Source organism: Medicago sativa, chromosome 3, assembly GCF_051527215.1.
Source record: "Medicago sativa cultivar Bolivia chromosome 3, Bolivia_mono, whole genome shotgun sequence".
In the NCBI taxonomy this organism is placed as follows: Eukaryota; Viridiplantae; Streptophyta; class Magnoliopsida; order Fabales; family Fabaceae; genus Medicago; species Medicago sativa.
This window is the reverse complement of record NC_140751.1, coordinates 20,410,715-20,436,536: the sequence shown is the minus strand read 5'-3', so window position 1 is coordinate 20,436,536 and position 25,822 is coordinate 20,410,715. Positions and strand designations below refer to the sequence as shown.

The window sequence follows — 25,822 nt, the reverse complement described above, 5'->3', positions numbered from 1 at the left end:
CCCTATAGTTGGTATTGTGAACCTGAAAACCCTTATTCAAATTCTTTTTTCTGGCCTTTGAAACCACTTCAGTGAAGGGCTCCTTCGTAGCAGCTGCACAATTCCTCAGATAACTGATAGCAGTCGCTCTCTCTTATTCATTGGTATAGAACTGAGGACCAATGTTTATAGCTTCATTTCCCTTCTAAACACATTGCCTCAAAATTTTCAAGTCGTGAGCGACGTAGGGATTTGATTTGTCATCAGTTACAATATCATTCAATTTTTTCACTGCATCACTCAATTTTGTCATTACATCACTCCATGAATCAACCAAGCGTGTATTAGGATAATACTCCCTTTGTTGTTCACTGTTAGCTGAACCAAATAAGTTGGATCCAAAGACATCATGAATAGCCATTTTACAGTGTTGTTCAGTAGAAACACTCAAATTCTCATTATCGTTCACACCCATGTCTCATGGATGCAAGTTATCAATACTTAAACCTTCCCCATCAACAAAGGTGGTATATATTAATTAAAGAAAAGATAAAACACAACTTTGATCTTTCCTTGACACCGATTTCAATCCTATGACTAGACGATTGGAATGGCATATGGCTTAACCAATCGTCCAGTGGGTGAAATTGGCAGAAATAAAATACAATTAATATATTATTACTTTTAAATTAAAATATCAATTTTTAATATATTAGATAAATCATACACAATTTATTTTCTCTCATTCTCAATAATTAAACACAACTCTTGGAGTCACGCACTTCACTCCTAAACAACAACATCAACTACTTGTATGAACCACCGATATATCTTACAAAGAACACACGATCTCCCTCATTCTTTTGATGTTAAATATGACTTTTGAAGTCATCCATTTCAATCACAAACAACATGTTGATGAAGTAATTTTTGCATCAAACAAGATAAGTATTTGTGTATCGTCTCCACAGGGAATAGTGTGTTATCAATGATAGTTTAACATCGATTATCATTCAAAGTATTAAGAGTACTTGTTTGTTTGAATTGAAATGTATCTAGCTAAACTAATTGCAAAAAGTAAAAGTTGAGATAAATAAGGATTGAAACTTGTTAGGAGTAGCGTTCCTTAACCAAGCGTCACACGTAACCTAATTGATCCATATGAATTCTAGCTTCATAAGCAACATTATCACAATCAATTCTAAACTATCCTTCGTGTCCAAAGTGATATAATTATTTCTAAGTTATCGTTTAAACATTCGTGTCCAAATTCCTTAAACGATAACAAAGTCGATCGGATAACCTAATCGACCGTGTCCAGCCTGGTTAAGTTATACGAAAGCATTTAGCTCTTGATTATGGTGATTATCGCAAGATTAACAAAGATGTCAAGTAAGTTAACCTAAGATATATTGCTATTCTAGCTCAAGATTCAAGAGTTTGTGTCCAAATCATCTTTGAATCTCATTGAAAGCATTAACACAAGAATAACAACAATATTGAATATAAATTGCTAGAATCATATATTGCAAGATAAAAAGGATTACATGTTTAGCAAGATCAAGTACCTCTCATCCCAACAAAGGGTATTTAGCTACTCATCATCATGGAAGCCATGCAAGGATGGATTGAAAAGGAAGGATTCATTACACTTGTGATGTCTCAACAAAGTATTAAGATCCAACTTCCAAAACCAATCTTACTCAATGAAGAACTACCTTACTTCTCTCTATGAAAATATCTAAACTAAAACCTAAGAGAAGCTAAGAAAATATCAAGCTAAGATATGACAAGACTCTCTCCAAAGAGTAGCAAGTGGCTATATAAAGACTTCTGCCCTGCCTGAACTCGCAGATGCGAGCTACATCACTCGCAGATGCGAGTTGCTTGCCTGGACCAATGATACGCTGTCACGTCATAACTGAGGGGATCAAACCGCCCTAACTCGCAGTTGCGAGTAAGGGAGCTCGCAGTTGCGAGTTGCTCGCATCTGCTACTCGCAGTTGCGAGTGTGAGTGCGAGTTCCTTCTCTCCTGGATCAGCTTCTGCCCAAATAGTACTTTTTCATGATTTTGATCTTAAATCAATGTCTTGAGGCTAATTCCTGCACAAAAGGATAGAGTAATGATAAGTAAAGCGTAATAAGGCATTTAACGCTTATTTCTCGGCTTTTCCTTCGATATCTTGTAAAACAAGTAACAAAAAGTGTATGAAATATAACATGAAAATAACACTTTTTAGCACTTATCAAACTCTCCCCAACTTAACTCTTTGTTTGTCCTCAAACAAAAGATTGAAAATCAAACAAGTTAATAACAAGACACAAGTACAAAAGGCTTTGAAAACATCTTCAGATGAATGATTTAAAAGTGAATGCGCGGGCAAGTCTAAGTTTCCAACTAATCTAAAATTCTACTACTAACATGAGATGAGTCCTAAGTACAAAGTTCATGTCAAACATTTCAAAACAATAATATATTTATTTACGAACCACACCTAACACACTTCTATGAAAGTAGATAAACAATTGAAATCAAATGAATGAGGGTTATGAACACACATCCGGCAATCAAGTTAACATTCCAATCAAGTTATGTGTCCATCCAAAAATCGTTTCAAAAGGCATAAAAACATGGATCAAAAGGTCTTTGAGGGTTATAACTTGGCTTGGCTACAAAAGAAATGTCATATGTGGGGCAATTGAAATCAAAAAGCCTATCAAAGAGGAACATTCCTTGTATCAACCATTAAAATTCACAATCTTTCCTACCAATCATTACAAACCCTTGGTGCTTAAACATGAGGCACTTTGATCTTGACAACTTATTTTCTTTTTGGATTTTTCTTTCTTTTTCTCTTTTTCTTTTCATGTACACATTGCTTTTCTTTTCTTTTTTGTATTTACAACAACATGTTGTCTTGATCAAAGATAAATTTACACCATAGTACTTGACATAAGATTTACATCTACCTTCTCTCCCCAACTTGAATCAATCAAATACCCTAATTGAATGTTCCTCTACTCTAAGGCAAAAGGGACAAATAATATTGAAATTTGCGGGTTCAATAATTAAAAACATATCAGAGTCCTAAAGTGCGTCAAGAATGAACTGAATTTTGAAAAATTTAAAGGCAACTTCATCAAGCATTGTGCTTATGAATTGACAGTTCATAATTGATGACTCCGATTCATTTGGCTCAAGTGGGTTAGCAAGTACTCGCTCTTCTCACAAGGTAGGCTATTTGTGGTCAAGTAAGTTTCACTCATAAACAAAAAGGTGCCTTGATCACTTCCATGCCTTCACACAATTTAAAACAATTATTGGATTTAACATAACACAAACGAGTTAAACAATGAAAGCCGGTCTCCTTGCATATGTACAAATATTTGAGGTTTCCTCACTTTAGGCTAGTACTACGTGGTTCACAAATAAATAAATTATTGTAAAGAACTAAATGAAATGAAATTTACGCAAAGTACTCGTTCCATATTCGAGTAAAAACCTAGAAAAACTGGAAACTTGTACCTTGGCTTTGCGCTTTAATCACAACTATGAATTGTTATCAATCATCTGAGATTTGAAATTAAGCAAAAGTGATACGCAAGAAACTTCCACAATTTTTAAATTAAAACCAAATGAAGTACTCGAAACATGCTAACACATTATTATTCTACAAAATAAAATTAAACCATACTAATATAAATACGAACTTAATAATACTAATTAAAACGAAATAAAAGTTACCAAACATCAATAACCGAGATACTTAACAAAGTAGCAAAATACGAGTACATGTGCTAAAATAAAAACCAACAGAATATTGTTCACAAAGTAGCAAAAAGAAATAACAACTAAGGAAGACAGCAAGAATTGACTGAAAGCTTAATAAAAAAAAAATCATTCAAAAAGAACTAGCTTTCAAGTCTTTTCTTCCTCCTCAAGACTGCATGCCATCATCATCAGACCCATGGGGGGTTGACGTAGCACTGTGGACCATCTCTGGATCATCCTGCTCATTATCACCACCTAGATCATCAACATGCATATCTGAAGAACCACCCCCTCCATAGACAAATGGCCTGTCCCCAGGCCAAGCACAATAAGCCTGAAAAGCCTCTGGCAAAGGAACCTGATGGTCTGCTAACTGCGGGTAACCGGCATGTAGCTGCATCCGGTACAAAGAATCATGCAATGAAGTCATCGCCCTCTTGTTAGCATCGAGGTAGTCCCCGGCAACGGCGCCATTTTGATGAAGTAATTTTTGCATCAAACAAGATAAGTATTTGTGTATCGTCTCCACAGGGAATAGTGCGTTATCAATGACAGTTTAACATCGATTATCATTCAAAGTATTAAGAGTACTTGTTTGTTTGAATTGAAATGTATCTAGCTAAACTAATTGCAAAAAGTAAAAGTTGAGATAAATAAGGATTGAAACTTGTTAGGAGTAGCGTTCCTTAACCAAGCGTCACACGTAACCTAATTGATCCATATGAATTCTAGCTTCATAAGCAACATTATCACAATCAATTCTAAACTATCCTTCGTGTCCAAAGTGATATAATTATTTCTAAGTTATCGTTTAAACATTCGTGTCCAAATTCCTTAAACGATAACAAAGTCGATCGGATAACCTAATCGACCGTGTCCAGCCTGGTTAAGTTATACGAAAGCATTTAGCTCTTGATTATGGTGATTATCGCAAGATTAACAAAGATGTCAAGTAAGTTAACCTAAGATATATTGCTATTCTAGCTCAAGATTCAAGAGTTTGTGTCCAAATCATCTTTGAATCTCATTGAAAGCATTAACACAAGAATAACAACAATATTGAATATAAATTGCTAGAATCATATATTGCAAGATAAAAAGGATTACATGTTTAGCAAGATCAAGTACCTCTCATCCCAACAAAGGGTATTTAGCTACTCATCATCATGGAAGCCATGCAAGGATGGATTGAAAAGGAAGGATTCATTACACTTGTGATGTCTCAACAAAGTATTAAGATCTAACTTCCAAAACCAATCTTACTCAATGAAGAACTACCTTACTTCTCTCTATGAAAATATCTAAACTAAAACCTAAGAGAAACTAAGAAAATATCAAGCTAAGATATGACAAGACTCTCTCCAAAGAGTAGCAAGTGGCTATATAAAGACTTCTGCCCTGCCTGAACTCGCAGATGCGAGCTACATCACTCGCAGATGCGAGTTGCTTGCCTGGACCAATGATACGCTGTCACGTCATAACTGAGGGGATCAAACCGCCCTAACTCGCAGTTGCGAGTAAGGGAGCTCGCAGTTGCGAGTTGCTCGCATCTGCTACTCGCAGTTGCGAGTGTGAGTGCGAGTTCCTTCTCTCCTGGATCAGCTTCTGCCTAAATAGTACTTTTTCATGATTTTGATCTTAAATCAATGTCTTGAGGCTAATTCCTGCACAAAAGGATAGAGTAATGATAAGTAAAGCGTAATAAGGCATTTAACGCTTATTTCTCGGCTTTTCCTTCGATATCTGATATCCTCCGCAAGTGCACGGAAATATCGGTTTTAGTATAAAAGATGTCGAATCCCACAGAGACCAATGTCAAGTACCGTTATCTATTGTCACGTTGTTTATCTAAGGCGATGCTAATTAATTTGGTTGCAATATTGGGAAGAAAAAAAAAACAGTTTTAATTAATTTTAATGACAAGAGCCCGGAATATAATTCGCGTCGACCGTAAGTACTTGTTAAGTTATATTTTATTATTGTAACAGGACAATATTTTCTTGCGTAAAAAGAATTAAATTAAAGGGGTCGCCAGCTTTCGCATGTACGACACCGAATTTTGACTTTGTAATCTATTCGACCGCTTTCGCGTGTACGCCTTACAACTTCAAAACTCTGTTTGAAAACTAATTAATTTACGCGCGAAAAGTTATTTTTAGTAGAAATTTTAATTTAAAGGTACCGTCGGCTTTCGCGCGCCCGGTACCATATTTTAAACTCACAAGCGCCAGCTTTCGCGTGTACGACCATAAGTTTAAAATAGCCTTTTTGAAAATTAGAAATTTCTAAATTAATTAAAGAAAACGCTTTCGCTGTATTTCAAAATCAATTCCTAAAAATTCTACGGTCAGATACAGGTTTCACTCTTTCGATATGAAATCGGTATCCCTTTATTTCAACTTTCGCTGTAAATATTAATCGTTAAAAATCAGAATTTTCAGACTTAAAAATAATTCCTGTTACAATTTATAATCATACAATTTAACAGAGTACCATTGATACGACGTTCATCACATTCCGGACTCTATAAAAATCTACTCACACATAGTTATATTAAACATACAAGGTGTTAATTTATTCATACTAAAAGCAAATAATTTATACCTGTTAAAATCTGGCCACTTTAATTGAGTATAAATTCCCTCGAACAATTCTATGCAGACTGCATATTTTAGTACCGTACTGCAAAATAATGGACTAAACAAACAAATAATAACTAGGCACAAACACGGTGAGATGCTTGTACCTACAGTAGCCAAACAGAAAATATATAGTACCCAAGTAAATGGAGAAACATATATATAGAGAGAGAGTACGGCGCACACCAGGCAGCAGGCAGCAAGCAATTATTAAATGGAATTGAAACCGAACAGTGATTCAAGCAATGAAAATATATGGATAATAGGACAATAACAATTCTCCATTAAAGTAGATATGCACAGCACACACATATAGAGTAATTGGGATTGGAATATTAAGTAGCAGCCCTTGAAATGAAGGGAATGACAACAGTGGTAATGGAAATTATATGTGCTTATACGGTTGAATTGAAATTGCAAATGAACAAAGTACTCAAAGCTTTAAATTACAATAAACAACAAATTGTATTCTCCAATTTGTAAAAGCTAGAGCTGAATCATAAACTAGGAGCTAAACAACATGAAGCTCTCCTCTTTTTCTTGTGCGTTCCTTGTTCTTTTTATAGAGTCCAAGTCTTTTTTTTTTTTTTCTTTTGGAGCAGCAGACAAGAAAGCTGAAAAAATGGAATGTTTTGCTGCACAATTTAGGGAAATGTTTCTTGGCTGATCTGTCTTGGGTTGGGTGTGACATCAGCATGATGTCATCACTAACTCAAGTTGCTCTTTTCACCTCCTTCTTGATTCTTTTACTTTTAACACCCTTGTTACCTGAAACACAACGAAATACTAACCAGAAGACATACAAAACATAATAAACGACCCTAAAATAAATAAAAATTAAATTATTTAGACAATGTATTTTGCGTGTTATCAAACTCCCCCACACTTGAATCATTGCTTGTCCTCAAGCAATTTACTTGCAAAGCTGACATTCGACAGTAAGATAACAATTACCTGATCAAGTGATAGTACCCAAAAGTTCAACACCATACTAGCTAAAGATGAGCTAGTTTGACTTGTACACATCCACCAATTCACAACTCCACGCAACAATATAAAAATGGTTCACACACAGTCGACATGCAATCTACATATTACCATATGCTTGAAAAGTTTCTAAACGTCAATCAAAATCAATATCAATGCACACTTTGAGGTCTTTAAGGGTTATAACGGGGCTTAGGTGAAGGTGGGATAATATTTGGATAAGTAGGCTACACAAGATTTGAGTTAGGCATTCCTACGGAAGTTAAGCACAAAATTCAATCCATCATTCAATCACCTTTTGGAACAACAATACTTGCAAAGGTACTAGAGAATACTTGTAACTTTTGGGACAATCGAGTTTAAAGTTACTCGGATTTTCAATGTTTTGTCCCTTTTTTTCATTCTATTTTTTTTTTTTTGATACACCATTTGTGTGTATTTTTTTATGATAATGTTCTTTCTTTGTTCTCTAGTACCCCCACCCCAAACTTAATTAATAGCAACCCTAAACTTATTGTTTAGCAACATTTTACAATGCCTAACTCAGAAAAACAATATGGGACAAGTCCTAAAAGTCTCTAAGCTTGTAATGTAGTTTGTCACCGAACAAAAAGTTCTAAACCTACCGGCTCAATTTGGCTAAGAAAAGGATAAAATATAACAATTAAAATCAGGGTAGGCTTCAAAAAAGCTCACATGACCAAGCACTTTTGCCTCAGTGTGCTAATGACAAAGATCAATCAACAGTAGAGAAAAATTGCAAGTTCTAGAAATGTAAATGCATGGAACACTCTATATAAGTAAATTGGAAAAATAAAATTTGGCCATGAACCTTACAGTTATGATATCTGGGAGTTGTGACTACCTATCTTTAACTGCCGTACACTTCGCCTTTGAAATCACAAGTCACTCCTCCTTTTGAACTTTTGGAATATCACTTGAACAAACATTTGTTACTAAACTGGAAAAAGTCAAGTAAACAAGCAAATTCACCAATAATAAACAAGTTCAAGAACACGGGAGAATTAGACAACATAGCAATAACTACACTTTTTTTTTTTTTTTTGACTCGATAATTAAGACTTAGACTGTTAAGGTGGGAAATTCCTCCCCCACACTTAAAACTGACATTGACCTCAATGGAAATAAATAAAAATAAAAGAGAAGGAAAGATACTACCTAGCAGATCAATCATTGTCTTGGTCACCTGGGGGCATCCCATGATGCTAGATCATCCATATATCCTTGTCAATTCTGACTGATCTTTTTATTCTTAAAAACAAAATAAACACAAAAATAAAATAAATAAAAACTATGGGTTGCCTCCCACGCATCGCTTCCTTTAACGTCGGTAGCTCGACGCCTTACTCAGCTTTCAGGGTTTTGTCAAGGCGTATTGAACGCCTTTCTCAACATCCTCTCCAGAGGTGTAATGTTTTAAAATCTGGCCATTCACAGTAAATGGGCCGGTGGATTCACTCCACACTTCGACTGCACCAGAAGGCGTTACTTTTTTCACTTGAAACGGCCCGGACCAACGAGAGCGGAGCTTTCCAGGGAATAATTTCAACCTGGAGTTAAACAGTAATACAAGCTCCCCTTCTCTAAATTCTCTCCTGATTATACGCCTATCATGCCATTTTTTTGTTCTTTCTTTGTAAATTTTGGCATTCTCATAGGCATCTAATCTTAGCTCTTCCAACTCATTCAACTCTAACACCCTTTTTCCCCCGGCAGATTTGTAATCCATGTTAAGGGTTTTAATAGCCCAATATGCTTTATGCTCAAGTTCCACCGGAAGATGGCAAGACTTCCCATAGACTAATTTGAAAGGGGTGGTCCCAATAGGCGTCTTGTAGGCAGTTCTATAAGCCCAGAGTGCATCATTAAGTTTAGCGGCCCAATCCTTCCTAGAAGTTGAGACAGTTTTCTCAAGGATGGTCTTAATTTCTCGGTTAGAGACTTCCACTTGGCCGCTTGTTTGTGGATGATACGGGGTTGCAACTCTGTGCCGCACTCCATACTTTGTCATGAGGTTCTCGAATATTTTTGATATAAAGTGAGATCCACCATCACTGATGACAAGCCTAGGGACACCAAATCTTGGGAATATGACATTTCTGAACATCTTAACCACTACTTTTGCATCATTAGTGGGAGAGGCAATGGCCTCGATCCATTTTGACACATAGTCAACAGCAACAAGTATGTATTTATTTCCCATCGATGTTGGAAAAGGACCCATAAAATCTATTCCCCATACGTCAAAGACTTCCACTTCCAAGATGTATTTTTGGGGCATTTCATGTCTCCCGGAGATGTTTCCAGTGCGCTGGCAACGATCACATTTCATAGTGAAAATATGAACATCTCGAAACATGGTGGGCCAGAAAAGGCCAGCTTGAAGGATCTTTGCAACAGTTTTAGACTTACTCATATGTCCTCCACATGGTGAAGAGTGGCAGTGGGTCATGACACTTTCTATCTCCTCTTCTGGGATACATCGACGGAAGATACCGTCAACACCTCTCTTAAATAAAAGGGGGTCATCCCAGTAGTATTGCTTAAGGTCATGGAAAAACTTTTTCTTTTGTTGATAGGTCAGATCGAGGGGCAGAACTCCAGCAGCTAGGTAGTTGATGATATCAGCGTACCATGGAACTGTAGTTTTACCCAAAGCTAATGCCTCATCTGGCTCCTTTTTTATGTCTGGACTTCCTTCCTCTAGGAAGTCTACAAGATGACCATATATAGGTGCCTTGGCTCTAACAAATGCCACCAACCTATCATAAGGGAAATGGTCATTTATGGGCAATTCTTCCACTTTACCATCATTGATCCTTGACAAGTGATCCGCTACTACATTCTCTGTTCCCTTTTTATCTCGGATCTCCATGTCGAACTCTTGGAGCAGTAGTATCCACCGAATAAGTCTCGGCTGTTATACCCTAATTTTGGACCTAAAAATACTTGTCCAATTCTTCTTTTCTTGCATTATAAGTCATCTGATATGTCTCTGATCAATTGCATCTTTCTCTGCATTTTGTTTCAATGTTACTTGCAAAATTCATGAAAAAGGGTATTTTAGTCATTTCCTGCATTCAATTCATTTTAATCTTTGAAAATTGTTTGAGTCTTTTAAATTGGTTTGTATAAGCCCTTGTTTCAATCTCATGTCAAAATTCATTTCAAAAATATCAGTTAAGTCATTTTTTAGTCAGTATAGCCCCTAGGGGCATTTTAGTCATTTCCTGTGTTAAAATTTCTTTCAATCTTTTAAAATTTTGTTTGAGTCCTTTCAAGTAGTGTGAATAAGTCCTTATTTCAATTCTATGTCAAAATCCATTTTAAAAATTGCATTTAAAGTCATTTCGAGTCAATTTTGCCCCTAGGGGCATTTTAGTCTTTTCACGTGTTAAAACCCTGTTTAAATTCTAAAAATTGTCTCTGAGTCTTTTAATTCGCTTGTATAAACTCTTGCTTTAATCCCTTGTTAAAAAATCATTTTAAAATTGCATTTGAGTCGTTTTTAGTCGTTTTAGTCCCTAGGGGCGTTTTGGTCATTTCACATAAAAAACTCTTGTCTGCTTCGTTGTTTTTAATCGTCTCGCTTTACGTTAATTTTCAATTTACTTTTTTCAATTCAATTTTAGTTTTAATTTTCATTTTGGTCCTCGTACTTTTGTTATTTACATTTTAATCCTTTTTAAGTGTGTTAAGTCCAAGTGCCACGTGTCCAAATGTTATTGGTCTTTAAAAGTTTGTTACAAGTCAAGTCCACATGTCATTGTCTCATTGGTCCATACATTCCTTTCATCCCCTATATAAGTCAAAGGTCCAAGTCAAAGTCTCACACAATTGATTATTCAATCATTTTACACAAAAATCATAAAAAAATCAATTTCTTCCTTTTCCCTCTTCTCCCAAACCGTACCAACCTTCTTCTTCCTCCACCATAACAAACTTTCTCATCATCCATAACCACCACTTCCTCCACCATAACAAACAACCTCCATCATCCACTTTAACCAACCTAAACCACCTCCAACCACCACAATCTCCACCCTAACTAACTTTTTTTCTTCTTTTCTTCACTTTCTCTCTCTAACAACCACCACAACTTCATCTTCAACCTCACTTCAACCTCCATAACCACCACCTTCAACCTCCATAACCACCACCTTCAACCTCCACAACCACCCTAACAACCTTCAATCTTCACCAATTCACTAATATCCATCATCATCAATCTCCAATTCATTGATTCATCCGCACAAATTCGCAAAGAACAAGCTCATCACAATCGGTTCACTATCAAGCCTTCACAAATACACAAGTTTCGTAGAAATTTGATGGAGAAAAGATATCCAGAGTTGTCTGAAGAGATTCTTTCGGATGAGAAATGGTTACCACTTCTTGATTACTTAAGCACCTTTGGAATTAAGGAATCACAATTCATCCAAATTTACGAGAGGCACATGTCATCATTTCAAATTAATGTATGTTCTGCACAGGAAAGGATAGATTACTTAATGAGTCTTGGGGTTAAGCATAAAGATATAAGAAGAATCCTTTTGAGGCAACCACAACTTCTAGAATGCACGGTGGAGAACAATTTGAAGACTCACGTTGCTTTCTTAATGGGTTTGGGCTCTGTGAGTTGATTTCCTGTGTTCTTTTTCTTGCTATTCTATACCTACTAATTGCTAATTGAACCTCTGTTACATTCAAAATTCATGATAAAAATTGCAAAAAAATTCTAGTAGTTTCTTGACGCATTTTTGATAAATTTTGATGTATCTTGCATGTTAAATCTTGATCACAACATGTGAAAAATATTTTGGTCTTTTATTAATTCCATGTGTTGACTTTTTGTTCAAATCTTGATAAGAATTTCTAAAGTCTTGTGAAGTTGTTGTGATCAATTTTTGGCATTTGATACTTGTTTTTGGAATGCAATTACATGTGGAAACTTGCTTCAAAAATATATGTGTTCGTGTTTTGTTAATTTGTGCACTTTTTGTTATGTTTTTTGTGAAAATTGTGATGTGATTTTATTCTTGAATTTTGATGCATAAATGTGGTCTTGAATATGTAATTTTTGGAGTGATTTTGTCCTTTATTTTTTGGTGTATACTTGTTGTTTTGTTTGTGTGGATTTTGTGGATCCTTTATGTTGTGAATAATGTGAAATATGCTTGAGAAATAAAAGTGCATAAAGAACTTGAAAACCTTATAAATTTTGACATGGTTAAATTCTTTGATTCTCATGTTTTTCGTCTTGAAACAAGTCATTCAAAATTTCTCCAATATTATGAGAATCAAGGCTTTAATCTTGTTTTATTTTCGCATTAAATTTCAAGTTCTTTTATCACTCTTTGTCAAGCTTGTTGGTTTACTTTTCTTGCAAGTTACAATAGCTTTACTATGCATTTTGACACTAGTTTCTATTTCATTTGTGTTACTAACCCCTTTTGTTTCATGTCTCATTTCCATAGCATTTCATATCATACTTTCATCTCTTATTTCTTGCACTATATTTTCGTACACTTTAAAATTCATGCAAAAGTTAGAATGTAAAGCCTAGGGATTTTGTACTTTACTTTTATGCAATTTTAAATTCTTGCAAGACCATAGCATGTAATTAGGGCATGATGTAAAGGACAATGGACTCTAATAATGTACACCGACACAAGCACCGACACATGCACACACATCACTATAATATAGCTAGAATATGCATGTTTAGATGTATGTTTAGGATTGTATGTTTAGATGAATGCCTAGGACTTATACTTAGAAAAAACCAATTTTCCAAACAAATGTGAACAACTTCACTCAAATCTTTCCCAAATAAACCTTGGGATCCAACATCCCATTGAATTTTCCTTTTATTTTCTTAACCAAAAATCCAATGAAAATAATCATACTTTGACTTGCTTTTGCAAATGACTAATTCAACCTCACAATTTTCCAATCTCATGCCCTTGAGGCCTCTTTCTATTCTTCAAACTCCATTTTCAAACTTAAAATCAACCAACAAAAACAAAAACATTTTTTGAGAGAGAACTACGGTGGATTTGATCCCTTAATCGGGTACGTAGGCAAGGAACAAAATTCCTTCAATTCAACTAAAATAAAAATCCAAAAACATTCTTCTCCCTCCAATTCTTCACTTAGTAACTTTTAGGTGTAAATAACATTTTCAAATAGCATTTAAAAATAAAGCGCGCGCGTAGAAATTAAAGACGGTTCCTATAGGTTACTATAGTCGTTATGGGTGCCTAACACCTTCCCGTAGCGAAAACAACTCCCGGACCTCGATTCTCAAGGGTTTTGCTTACTTTTTCCCTTCCCAAGAAAAAATAAGATATCACCGGTTTAAAAGGTTCAAATGTAATCAATGTTTGACACCCGAAAACCAAGATAAAACAGCTGGCGACTTCACTGGGGAGATTCGAGAGTTACGCCTAGTCTTTATTTCCACGCTTGCGCTTGTATTTTTACTTGCTTATTTTACTTGCTTTCCTATGTGAATAAGTGTTTAATTTCTTGCAAACGTGTGGGGTGAGAATATCAAAAGTCCTGCACCCGGGCTGAGTGAACTTAGGATTTAGGAGGGATATAATCGACAATTCATTCCGGGGGTTGCCTCGTGTTTTGGATTACGCGATCAATCCCACATAGCTGAGGCATTTTGGGGGTGATGTTGTCGGCGCGAGTTGTCGCGTTTAGGCACTTTGCTTCTAATTGTTCTATGACGCTATGAACCGTAGATAACCAAACCCATCCATGGCCATTTTCTAGGACGTAGTGCGGAGACTAAACCGAGTGTTGTCTCGAGTTTTAGTCGTCACGCGATACTACACTCAAGTTAGACCTTCCACGGATAATCTTGGAGCGAGTGTTGTCTCGTGACACCATGATATACGTCGGAGAGGTTGCAACTTGGGAACCTTTTTAGAACCCGGTTACTATTATCCTAAAACCCTAGTTTCACCGGACACCGTGTCCACCCATGACTCCTCGACTTTGAACTTCAACCCACCATGTTTTCTCCGAACTTGAACATAATCATGCATTCATGCATACATGCATACATGCATAAACCTTTTTCCATGCATTTATCGGAGGACTTAGACAAGTCATCTTTTGAATATCACGGATGTGAACGCCAAGTGATACCATCTCAACTAAACTTTTAGTTTTGATCAAGATTTTCAAATAAAACCGTGTTTCTCCGTGATGTTCACAACCACTTTGACAAGTCTTCCGACAAAAAAAGAGTCTTTTCGCATTTGCATATCATGCATCATATGCATCATTCATCGGTCACAAATGGCTTCCCGTGCTCATTGTCTACCTGGTTTTGTCCGCCGCAGTCTGAAAAGTGGCTCGTGTTCGCAAAGTCTACCAACCAGATAGAGTTTATCAGACAAGATTGTACAAGAGAAGAAACATGGTTAACCTTGAGGAAGAGAATGCCAGCCCCTCGGGCCAGCCCATTAAAGAGTCTAATCTGGACGAGGTTTTGAGGCTCATCAAGAAGAGCGATTATAAGATTGTTGACCAGCTGCTGCAAACCCCGTCAAAGATGTCCATCTTGTCTCTGCTCATGAGCTCAGAGGCTCACAGGAAGGTGTTGATGAAGATACTGGAGTAGGCCTATGTTGATCATGAAGTCTCTGTGGAGCAATTCAATGGAATAGTGGGTAATATTACCGCTTGCAATAGCTTGGGATTCGGTGACGATGAACTTTCTGAAGCGGGGAAGCACCATAACTTGGCTCTACATATCTCGGTGCACTGCAAGACTGATATGATATCCAACGTGTTGGTGGACACTGGATCATCGTTGAATGTAATGCCTGAGTCCACACTAAGGCAATTGAGTCATCATGGAATTTCTCTGAGGGGTAGCAGCTATCTGGTTAAAGCTTTCGACGGATCTCGCAAAGATGTTCTTGGGGAAGTAGACTTGCCAATTACCATTGGTCCCGAGACATTTCAGATTACTTTCCAAGTCATGGACATCAATGCTTCGTACAGCTGTCTCCTTGGAAGACCGTGGATCCACGACGCTGGAGCGGTAACTTCCACTTTGCATCAGAAGCTCAAGTTCATGAGGAATGGTAAGATTGTCACTGTGCATGGTGAGGAAGCATATCTAGTTAGCCAGGTATCATCGTTCTCTTGTGTTGAAGCAGGGTCCGCTGAAGGGACGTCGTTTCAAGGATTGACTGTTGAGGGTGCAGAGCCCCGGAGGGCTGGTGCTAGCATGGCTTCACTAAAGGACGCCCAGAAGGCTGTTCAAGCAGGGCAAGCTGCTGGCTGGGGCAAAGTGATTCAGATTCTGGAAAACAAGCGTAAAGAGGGCCTTGGATTCTCCCCGACATCTGCTGTTTCAAAGGGAACCTTCTACAGTGCTGGGTTCATCAATGCTATTACTGAAGATGCTGCTGAAGGTGGTTATGTGCCTGCCTTTGTTATACCAGGAGGCACTGTGAGGAATTGGGAAGCCATTGATGTTCCTTTAGTCATGCATGCTTCCATGTAATGTGTCTTGTTGCTCATGTTTTCTTGTTTTCAAAATAACAATCCTTTCGCTCTGCCCAAGGCGAAAGTGATGTCATTGTAAGGGCGTGTTTGTTTCGGCATTTCCGTTATCAATAAAAGTTGTCGTTTTTCTCACGACTCTCTGTTTTTTTACTTTTTAGTGCCTTTTTCTTGGAAATAATGGTAATGCCAGAAAAAACCAAAACATCTGTATTTTTCTTATTAATTTCAAAAATCTGCATGAAAAACCTTTTCTAAAATCATCCCAATTATATTATGCAGATTGAACCACAATAAACCCGTTGAACACAGTGACCCTATGGTTCCTCCAAATTTTGAATCCCCTGTATATGAAGCTGAAGATGAGGATGATGATGATGAAGAGATACCGTATGAGATCACTCGACTGCTTGAGCAAGAAAGAAGAGCCATTCAGCCTCACCAGGAAGAGATTGAGCTTATCAACCTGGGTACTGAAGAGAACAAACGAGAGATCAAGATTGGTGCTGCACTTGAGCCAGAAGTGAAAAAGAAGATTACTCAGCTTCTCCATGATTACCCAGATGTCTTTGCATGGTCCTATGAAGATATGCCGGGACTAGATCCCAAGATTGTGGAACATCGGATACCGACAAGACCTGAATGTCCTCCTGTCAAACAGAAATTGAGAAGGTCTCGTCCAGACATGGCTCTTAAGATCAAGGCTGAGGTGCAGAAGCAAATTGATGCAGGTTTCCTCATGACAGCTGAATACCCTGAGTGGATTGCCAACATCATACCAGTGCCAAAGAAAGATGGGAAAGTTCGAATGTGTGTTGATTACAGAGATCTGAACAAAGCCAGTCCAAAAGATAACTTCCCACTACCTCATATTGATGTGCTTGTTGACAGCACTACTCAATCCAAAGTGTTCTCCTTTATGGATGGTTTCTCTGGTTATAATCAAATACGAATGTCTCCTGAAGATAGAGAAAAGACGTCCTTCATCACTCCGTGGGGAACGTTCTGTTACAAAGTGATGCCGTTCGGCTTGATAAATGTTGGTGCTACCTATCAAAGAGGTATGACAACTCTGTTTCATGATATGATTCACAAAGAGATTGAAGTATATGTTGATGATATGATTGTGAAGTCAAGCGATGAAGAGCAGCATGTTGTGTATATGAAAAAGATGTTTGAAAGACTAAGAAAGTACAAGCTGCGGTTGAATCCTAACAAGTGCACATTTGGTGTAAGATCTGGAAAGTTGCTAGGCTTCATTGTCAGCCAAAGAGGCATTGAAGTTGATCCTGACAAAGTTCGAGCCATCAGAGAGATGCCGGCCCCTCAAACTGAGAAGCAAGTCAGAGGTTTCCTCGGACGTCTGAATTATATTTCAAGATTTATATCTCACATGACTACTACTTGTGGTCCAATTTTCAAATTGCTCAGAAAGAATCAGCCTGTTGTATGGAATGATGAATGCCAGGAAGCTTTTGATAGCATTAAAGAATACTTGTTAGAGCCACCTATCCTTGTCCCACCAGTGGAAGGAAGGCCTTTGATTATGTATCTGTCAGTGTTGGATGATTCAGTGGGTTGTGTTCTCGGTCAACAAGATGAGACTGGTAAGAAAGAGCATGCTGTCTACTATCTGAGCAAGAAGTTCACCGACTGTGAGACTCGGTACACAATGCTTGAAAAGACCTGTTGTGCTTTAGCTTGGGCTGCCAATCGCCTGCGTCATTATATGGTGAATCATACAACTTGGTTGATATCCCGAATGGATCCAATCAAGTACATCTTTGAGAAGCCTGTTGTTACTGGAAAGATTGCGCGTTGGCAGATGTTGTTATCTGAATATGATATTGTGTACAAAGCTCAGAAAGCAATCAAAGGAAGTGTCCTTGCTGAGCATCTTGCTTGTCAGCCTCTTGATGATTACCAGCCAATTAAGTTTGATTTCCCTGATGAAGAGATTATGTACTTGAAAGCGAAAGACTGTGAAGAACCACTGATCAATGAAGGGCCGGACCCCAATGGCAAATGGGGATTGGTGTTTGATGGTGCTGTTAATGCTTATGGTAAAGGAATTGGGGCAATCATTGTAACTCCACAAGGGCACCACATTCCTTTCACCGCTCGAATAACTTTTGAATGCACAAACAATATAGCTGAATATGAAGCATGCATCTTGGGCATTGAGGAAGCTCTTGACCTGAGAATCAAGCACCTTGACATCTATGGAGACTCTGCACTTGTTATTAATCAGATAAAGGGTGAGTGGGAGACTCATCATGAGAAGCTGATTCCTTACTGTGACTATGCAAGACGTCTGTTGACATACTTTACAAAGGTTGAGCTGCACCACATCCCTCGGGATGAAAATCAAATGGCTGACGCTCTTGCTACTTTGTCTTCTATGTTTCGTGTCAATCACTGGAATGATGTGCCCGTGGTCAAGGTGCAGCGTCTTGATAGACCCGCTCATGTGTTTACTATTGAAGATATGCCAGATCGGGCTGATGAAGATGTGAATGATAAAAAGCCTTGGTATTATAACATCAAGCAATTCTTGCAGAATCGTGAATATCCACCTGGTGCTTCTAACAGAGATAAAAAGACCTTGAGACGGTGGGCTAGCAGATTCTTTCTGGACGGAGAAATCCTATACAAGAGGAACTATGACATGGTCTTGTTGAGATGTGTCGACAAACAAGAAGCTGAGAAGTTGATGCATGATGTACATGACGGTACCTTTGGGACCCATGCTTCGGGCCACACCATGTCAAGAAAACTGTTAAGAGCCGGCTATTACTGGATAACCATGGAGCGTGATTGCCACAAACATGCTAAGAGATGCCACAAGTGTCAAATTTATGCTGACAAGATCCATGTGCCTCCACATGCTCTCAATGTTATATCTTCCCCATGGCCTTTCTCTATGTGGGGCATTGACATGATCGGGAGAATTGAACCAAAGGCTTCCAATGGACATCGTTTCATTCTAGTGGCAATTGACTACTTCACCAAATGGGTTGAAGCTGCTTCCTATGCAAATGTAACCAAGCAAGTGGTTGTCAAGTTTATCAAGAATAACATCATTTGTCGATATGGTGTTCCCAACAAGATCATCACTGACAATGGTTCCAATCTGAACAATAGCATGATGCAAACTTTATGTGAAGAATTCAAGATTGAACATCACAACTCTTCTCCTTATAGACCTCAGATGAATTAACTGAGGCTGAATGGTGTCAAAGTCGTTACGATCAATTGAATCTGATTGAAGAGAAACGTATGGATGCTATGGCTCATGGACAGTTGTATCAAGTGCGAATGAAGAATGCTTTTGACAAGAAAGTCCGACCTCGAGAATTCAAGGAAGGCGAACTTGTATTGAAAAGAAGAATAAGTCAGCAACCCAACCCAAGGGGCAAGTGGACACCTAACTATGAAGGTCCTTATGTCGTCAAGAAGGCTTTCTCTGGTGGTGCTTTGATTCTCACACACATGGATGGTGTTGAGCTTCCAAATCCTGTTAATGCCGATATAGTCAATAAATACTTTGTCTAAAAAGAAAAGAACAGCGTGGTAGGTCGAAAACCCGAAAGGGCGGCCTAGGCAAAAATGCGCTTCCCGGTGGATCGAAAACCCGAAAGGGCGATCCAGGCAAAATTAGGGACAAAAAAAATGAATATGAAAAAGCTCGCTGAGATTGTACGCAACTCAGGCAAGAATGAGCGCCTCGATGAGCCGAAAACCCGAAAGGGCGGTTCATGCAAAAAATGAGGTTGATAAAAGACAAGTAACTATATCTGGCAAATCACCATCACCCCTTGGGGCATCTGCAACTGTCAATGATCGTCTTCATCAGAGGCTTCTGTACTTGTGAATTCAAAATTTCTATGAAACGTAGCGGTCATCGTGTTCAATGTATCACCAACCAATAAAATTACCATTTTCCAAGCTTTGCAAATCCGTGAAGTCATGCCTTTGGCTGACTTTCACTCTTCTACATCAATTTGAGCCTGTGCTTTTGTTTGAAACTCTGTTTTCTTTCTACTTTCAATGCTATATACAAATATGTTCTTTCTATTTGATAATGTCAATGTCTGAAACAAACATCTTTGAAAATTGAAAAATCTTTTCCTGTCTATTTTGAAAACAAACCTGAGCAACAGGGTACACTTCAATGAAACATGCATGAATGAAGGAGTATCAATGTCTATTTCAATACATGTTACAAGCAGGTTACTCCCCAGGATGATCTGTGGTCAATGGCAAGAATGAAAAAACAGAATGAAAATGAAAATGAAAAAATGAAAAATGAAAATAAAAAGCTCGCTAAGTTGAAAACCCGAAAGGGCGGCTTAGGCAAAAATGAGCACCCCGCTGATTGACAACCTATGAAGGCAATTCAGGCAAAAATGGGGCAACGAAAAGAATTTATTCCCCGGTGAATCGAAAACCCGAAAGGGCGGTTCTGGCAAAAGTGGGATTGAAAAATGAAAAGAATGAAAAGAATATAAAAGCGTTGACCACAGATGCGAACATCCAATGTTTACCCAGCACTGACACGCCTAGCAACGGCGACCTGTATCCCAGAACCTTCCAAGGGTCCCTCCTTTACAAGTTTTACTGCCCTCAGCCATGGTTTCGATACGTCTCTCAACGACGGTCTCTCCAAAGAGGTTTTCCCCTGTGAATATGTTGCAGCACGAGCCACTACGTGCCCAATCTTCCAATGTCTTGTCTGCCTTTGTGAAATTTCTCTGCCAAATTGCCAACCAATCATGCATTTCAAGCATTCATACATGCATAATCATGCATTTTATGTGCTCATACATCCAATAGTCTTGCTATACCATACATACATGTTGCATATCCAAATGCCAATGTCAATGTCAATGTCAATGTCAATGTCAATGTTAATGTCAAATGCTAATGTCAATGTCAATGCCAATGTTAAAAACCAATGTCAATGTCAATGTTAATGTCAAATGCCAATGCCAATGTCAATGTCAATGTCAATGTCAATGTCAAATGCTAATGTCAAATGTCAATGTCAATGTTAATGTCAAATGTCAATGCCAATGCCAATGTCAATGTCAATGTCAATGTCAATGTCAAATGCTAATGTCAAATGTCAATGTCAATGTTAATGTCAAATGTCAATGCCAATGTCAATGTCAATGTCAATGTTAATATCCAATGCCAATGTCAATGCCAATGTCAATGTCAATGTCAATGTCAATGTCAATGTCAATGTCAATGCCAATGTCAATGTCAATGTCAATGCTGATGTCAATTTCAACTGTCAATTCAGTTCAAATCAATGTCAATTTACTTTTGGGCCAACAAAAATGGTCATGTCTATTTCCAAATCAAGTCAATGACAATTTACCCTCAATTGGTATCTTGTTAAACCAGACTTTCAATTTGTATCTTGTTACTGGTCAAGTGGCAAGTTCGATCCAAAGAACAGCTTGTACCCGTGTCTTGTTTGTATTTCCTCGGTCAAGTGGCAAGTTCGATCCAAAGAACAGCTTGTACCCGTTTCTTGTTTATATTTCCGGTCAAGTGGCAAGTTCGATCCAAAGAACAGCTTGTACCTATCTTTTGTTTGTATTTCCGGTCAAGTGGCAAGTTCGATCCAAAGAACAGCTTGTACCCGTTTCTTGTTTGTATTTCCTCGGTCAAGTGGCAAGTTCGATCCAAAGAACAGCTTGTACCTGTCTCTTGTTTGTATCTCTCGGTCAAGTGGCAAGTTCGATCCAAAGAACAGCTTGTACCCGTCTCTTGTTTGTATCTCTCGGTCAAGTGGCAAGTTCGATCCAAAGAACAGCTTGTACCTGTCTAGTTGTTGCCCGTTCTTTCTACCTTGATGTCTATAAATCCCTTGGTGGTGTGACACAGCCCGTAGATTCCGGTTCGATTGTCTTGCATTCATAAATGAAATGTTGCATGGCATTCGTGTTTGTTTGAAAATCTGAAAGTGTATTTTGTTGCCCGTTCTTTCTACCTTGATGTCTATAAATCCCTTGGTGGTGTGACACAGCCCGTAGATTCCGGTTCGATTGTCTTGCATTCATAAATGAAATGTTGCATGGCATTCATGTTTTTGAAAATCTGAAAACGTATTTTTATGTCCAAAAGCAGTGCAAATGTTAATATTTAAGTATCTTCGTCCCGTCAATTCTAAGACTTCGTCTCTTGACTCCCCGGACAAAGAAACTTAAATAGGGGCAGCTGTTATACCCTAATTTTGGACCTAAAAATACTTGTCCAATTCTTCTTTTCTTGCATTATAAGTCATCTGATATGTCTCTGATCAATTGCATCTTTCTCTGCATTTTGTTTCAATGTTACTTGCAAAATTCATGAAAAAGGGTATTTTAGTCATTTCCTGCATTCAATTCATTTTAATCTTTGAAAATTGTTTGAGTCTTTTAAATTGGTTTGTATAAGCCCTTGTTTCAATCTCATGTCAAAATTCATTTCAAAAATATCAGTTAAGTCATTTTTTAGTCAGTATAGCCCCTAGGGGCATTTTAGTCATTTCCTGTGTTAAAATTTCTTTCAATCTTTTAAAATTTTGTTTGAGTCCTTTCAAGTAGTGTGAATAAGTCCTTATTTCAATTCTATGTCAAAATCCATTTTAAAAATTGCATTTAAAGTCATTTCGAGTCAATTTTGCCCCTAGGGGCATTTTAGTCTTTTCACGTGTTAAAACCCTGTTTAAATTCTAAAAATTGTCTCTGAGTCTTTTAATTCGCTTGTATAAACTCTTGCTTTAATCCCTTGTTAAAAAATCATTTTAAAATTGCATTTGAGTCGTTTTTAGTCGTTTTAGTCCCTAGGGGCGTTTTGGTCATTTCACATAAAAAACTCTTGTCTGCTTCGTTGTTTTTAATCGTCTCGCTTTACGTTAATTTTCAATTTACTTTTTTCAATTCAATTTTAGTTTTAATTTTCATTTTGGTCCTCGTACTTTTGTTATTTACATTTTAATCCTTTTTAAGTGTGTTAAGTCCAAGTGCCACGTGTCCAAATGTTATTGGTCTTTAAAAGTTTGTTACAAGTCAAGTCCACATGTCATTGTCTCATTGGTCCATACATTCCTTTCATCCCCTATATAAGTCAAAGGTCCAAGTCAAAGTCTCACACAATTGATTATTCAATCATTTTACACAAAAATCATAAAAAAATCAATTTCTTCCTTTTCCCTCTTCTCCCAAACCGTACCAACCTTCTTCTTCCTCCACCATAACAAACTTTCTCATCATCCATAACCACCACTTCCTCCACCATAACAAACAACCTCCATCATCCACTTTAACCAACCTAAACCACCTCCAACCACCACAATCTCCACCCTAACTAACTTTTTTTCTTCTTTTCTTCACTTTCTCTCTCTAACAACCACCACAACTTCATCTTCAACCTCACTTCAACCTCCATAACCACCACCTTCAACCTCCATAACCACCACCTTCAACCTCCACAACCACCCTAACAACCTTCAATCTTCACCAATTCACTAATATCCATCATCATCAATCTCCAATTCATTGATTCATCCGCACAAATTCGCAAAGAACAAGCTCATCACAATCGGTTCACTATCAAGCCTTCACAAATACACAAGTTTCGTAGAAATTTGATGGAGAAAAGATATCCAGAGTTGTCTGAAGAGATTCTTTCGGATGAGAAATGGTTACCACTTCTTGATTACTTAAGCACCTTTGGAATTAAGGAATCACAATTCATCCAAATTTACGAGAGGCACATGTCATCATTTCAAATTAATGTATGTTCTGCACAGGAAAGGATAGATTACTTAATGAGTCTTGGGGTTAAGCATAAAGATATAAGAAGAATCCTTTTGAGGCAACCACAACTTCTAGAATGCACGGTGGAGAACAATTTGAAGACTCACGTTGCTTTCTTAATGGGTTTGGGCTCTGTGAGTTGATTTCCTGTGTTCTTTTTCTTGCTATTCTATACCTACTAATTGCTAATTGAACCTCTGTTACATTCAAAATTCATGATAAAAATTGCAAAAAAATTCTAGTAGTTTCTTGACGCATTTTTGATAAATTTTGATGTATCTTGCATGTTAAATCTTGATCACAACATGTGAAAAATATTTTGGTCTTTTATTAATTCCATGTGTTGACTTTTTGTTCAAATCTTGATAAGAATTTCTAAAGTCTTGTGAAGTTGTTGTGATCAATTTTTGGCATTTGATACTTGTTTTTGGAATGCAATTACATGTGGAAACTTGCTTCAAAAATATATGTGTTCGTGTTTTGTTAATTTGTGCACTTTTTGTTATGTTTTTTGTGAAAATTGTGATGTGATTTTATTCTTGAATTTTGATGCATAAATGTGGTCTTGAATATGTAATTTTTGGAGTGATTTTGTCCTTTATTTTTTGGTGTATACTTGTTGTTTTGTTTGTGTGGATTTTGTGGATCCTTTATGTTGTGAATAATGTGAAATATGCTTGAGAAATAAAAGTGCATAAAGAACTTGAAAACCTTATAAATTTTGACATGGTTAAATTCTTTGATTCTCATGTTTTTCGTCTTGAAACAAGTCATTCAAAATTTCTCCAATATTATGAGAATCAAGGCTTTAATCTTGTTTTATTTTCGCATTAAATTTCAAGTTCTTTTATCACTCTTTGTCAAGCTTGTTGGTTTACTTTTCTTGCAAGTTACAATAGCTTTACTATGCATTTTGACACTAGTTTCTATTTCATTTGTGTTACTAACCCCTTTTGTTTCATGTCTCATTTCCATAGCATTTCATATCATACTTTCATCTCTTATTTCTTGCACTATATTTTCGTACACTTTAAAATTCATGCAAAAGTTAGAATGTAAAGCCTAGGGATTTTGTACTTTACTTTTATGCAATTTTAAATTCTTGCAAGACCATAGCATGTAATTAGGGCATGATGTAAAGGACAATGGACTCTAATAATGTACACCGACACAAGCACCGACACATGCACACACATCACTATAATATAGCTAGAATATGCATGTTTAGATGTATGTTTAGGATTGTATGTTTAGATGAATGCCTAGGACTTATACTTAGAAAAAACCAATTTTCCAAACAAATGTGAACAACTTCACTCAAATCTTTCCCAAATAAACCTTGGGATCCAACATCCCATTGAATTTTCCTTTTATTTTCTTAACCAAAAATCCAATGAAAATAATCATACTTTGACTTGCTTTTGCAAATGACTAATTCAACCTCACAATTTTCCAATCTCATGCCCTTGAGGCCTCTTTCTATTCTTCAAACTCCATTTTCAAACTTAAAATCAACCAACAAAAACAAAAACATTTTTTGAGAGAGAACTACGGTGGATTTGATCCCTTAATCGGGTACGTAGGCAAGGAACAAAATTCCTTCAATTCAACTAAAATAAAAATCCAAAAACATTCTTCTCCCTCCAATTCTTCACTTAGTAACTTTTAGGTGTAAATAACATTTTCAAATAGCATTTAAAAATAAAGCGCGCGCGTAGAAATTAAAGACGGTTCCTATAGGTTACTATAGTCGTTATGGGTGCCTAACACCTTCCCGTAGCGAAAACAACTCCCGGACCTCGATTCTCAAGGGTTTTGCTTACTTTTTCCCTTCCCAAGAAAAAATAAGATATCACCGGTTTAAAAGGTTCAAATGTAATCAATGTTTGACACCCGAAAACCAAGATAAAACATCGGCTTTGCATCTTTCTTGCTTAGTAGGTACCTGATAGCTGCATGGTCTGTATAAATGATAATCTTCGATCCCACTAGGTAGGAACGAAATTTATCAATTGCGAAGACAATGGCTAGAAGCTCCTTTTCGGTCGTGGCATAATTAATCTGAGCTTCGTCA

At 37.2% G+C, this 25,822-nt stretch overlaps 2 long non-coding RNA genes across 2 annotated transcripts; both read right to left on the bottom strand.

Annotated features, from left to right (window-relative positions):
- Positions 1-11,214: 11,214 nt before the first annotated feature.
- Positions 11,215-13,545, bottom strand: LOC146936276 (uncharacterized). Its single transcript, XR_015030526.1, has 2 exons — positions 11,567-13,545; positions 11,215-11,522 (listed from the first exon to the last, which is right to left on the bottom strand). It is a non-coding gene; the product is annotated as an uncharacterized LOC146936276 (long non-coding RNA).
- Positions 13,546-23,063: 9,518 nt separating this feature from the next.
- On the bottom strand, positions 23,064-25,394 carry LOC146936275 (uncharacterized). Its single transcript, XR_015030527.1, has 2 exons — positions 23,416-25,394; positions 23,064-23,371 (listed from the first exon to the last, which is right to left on the bottom strand). It is a non-coding gene; the product is annotated as an uncharacterized LOC146936275 (long non-coding RNA).
- Between the last annotated feature and the right edge of the window lie 428 nt (positions 25,395-25,822).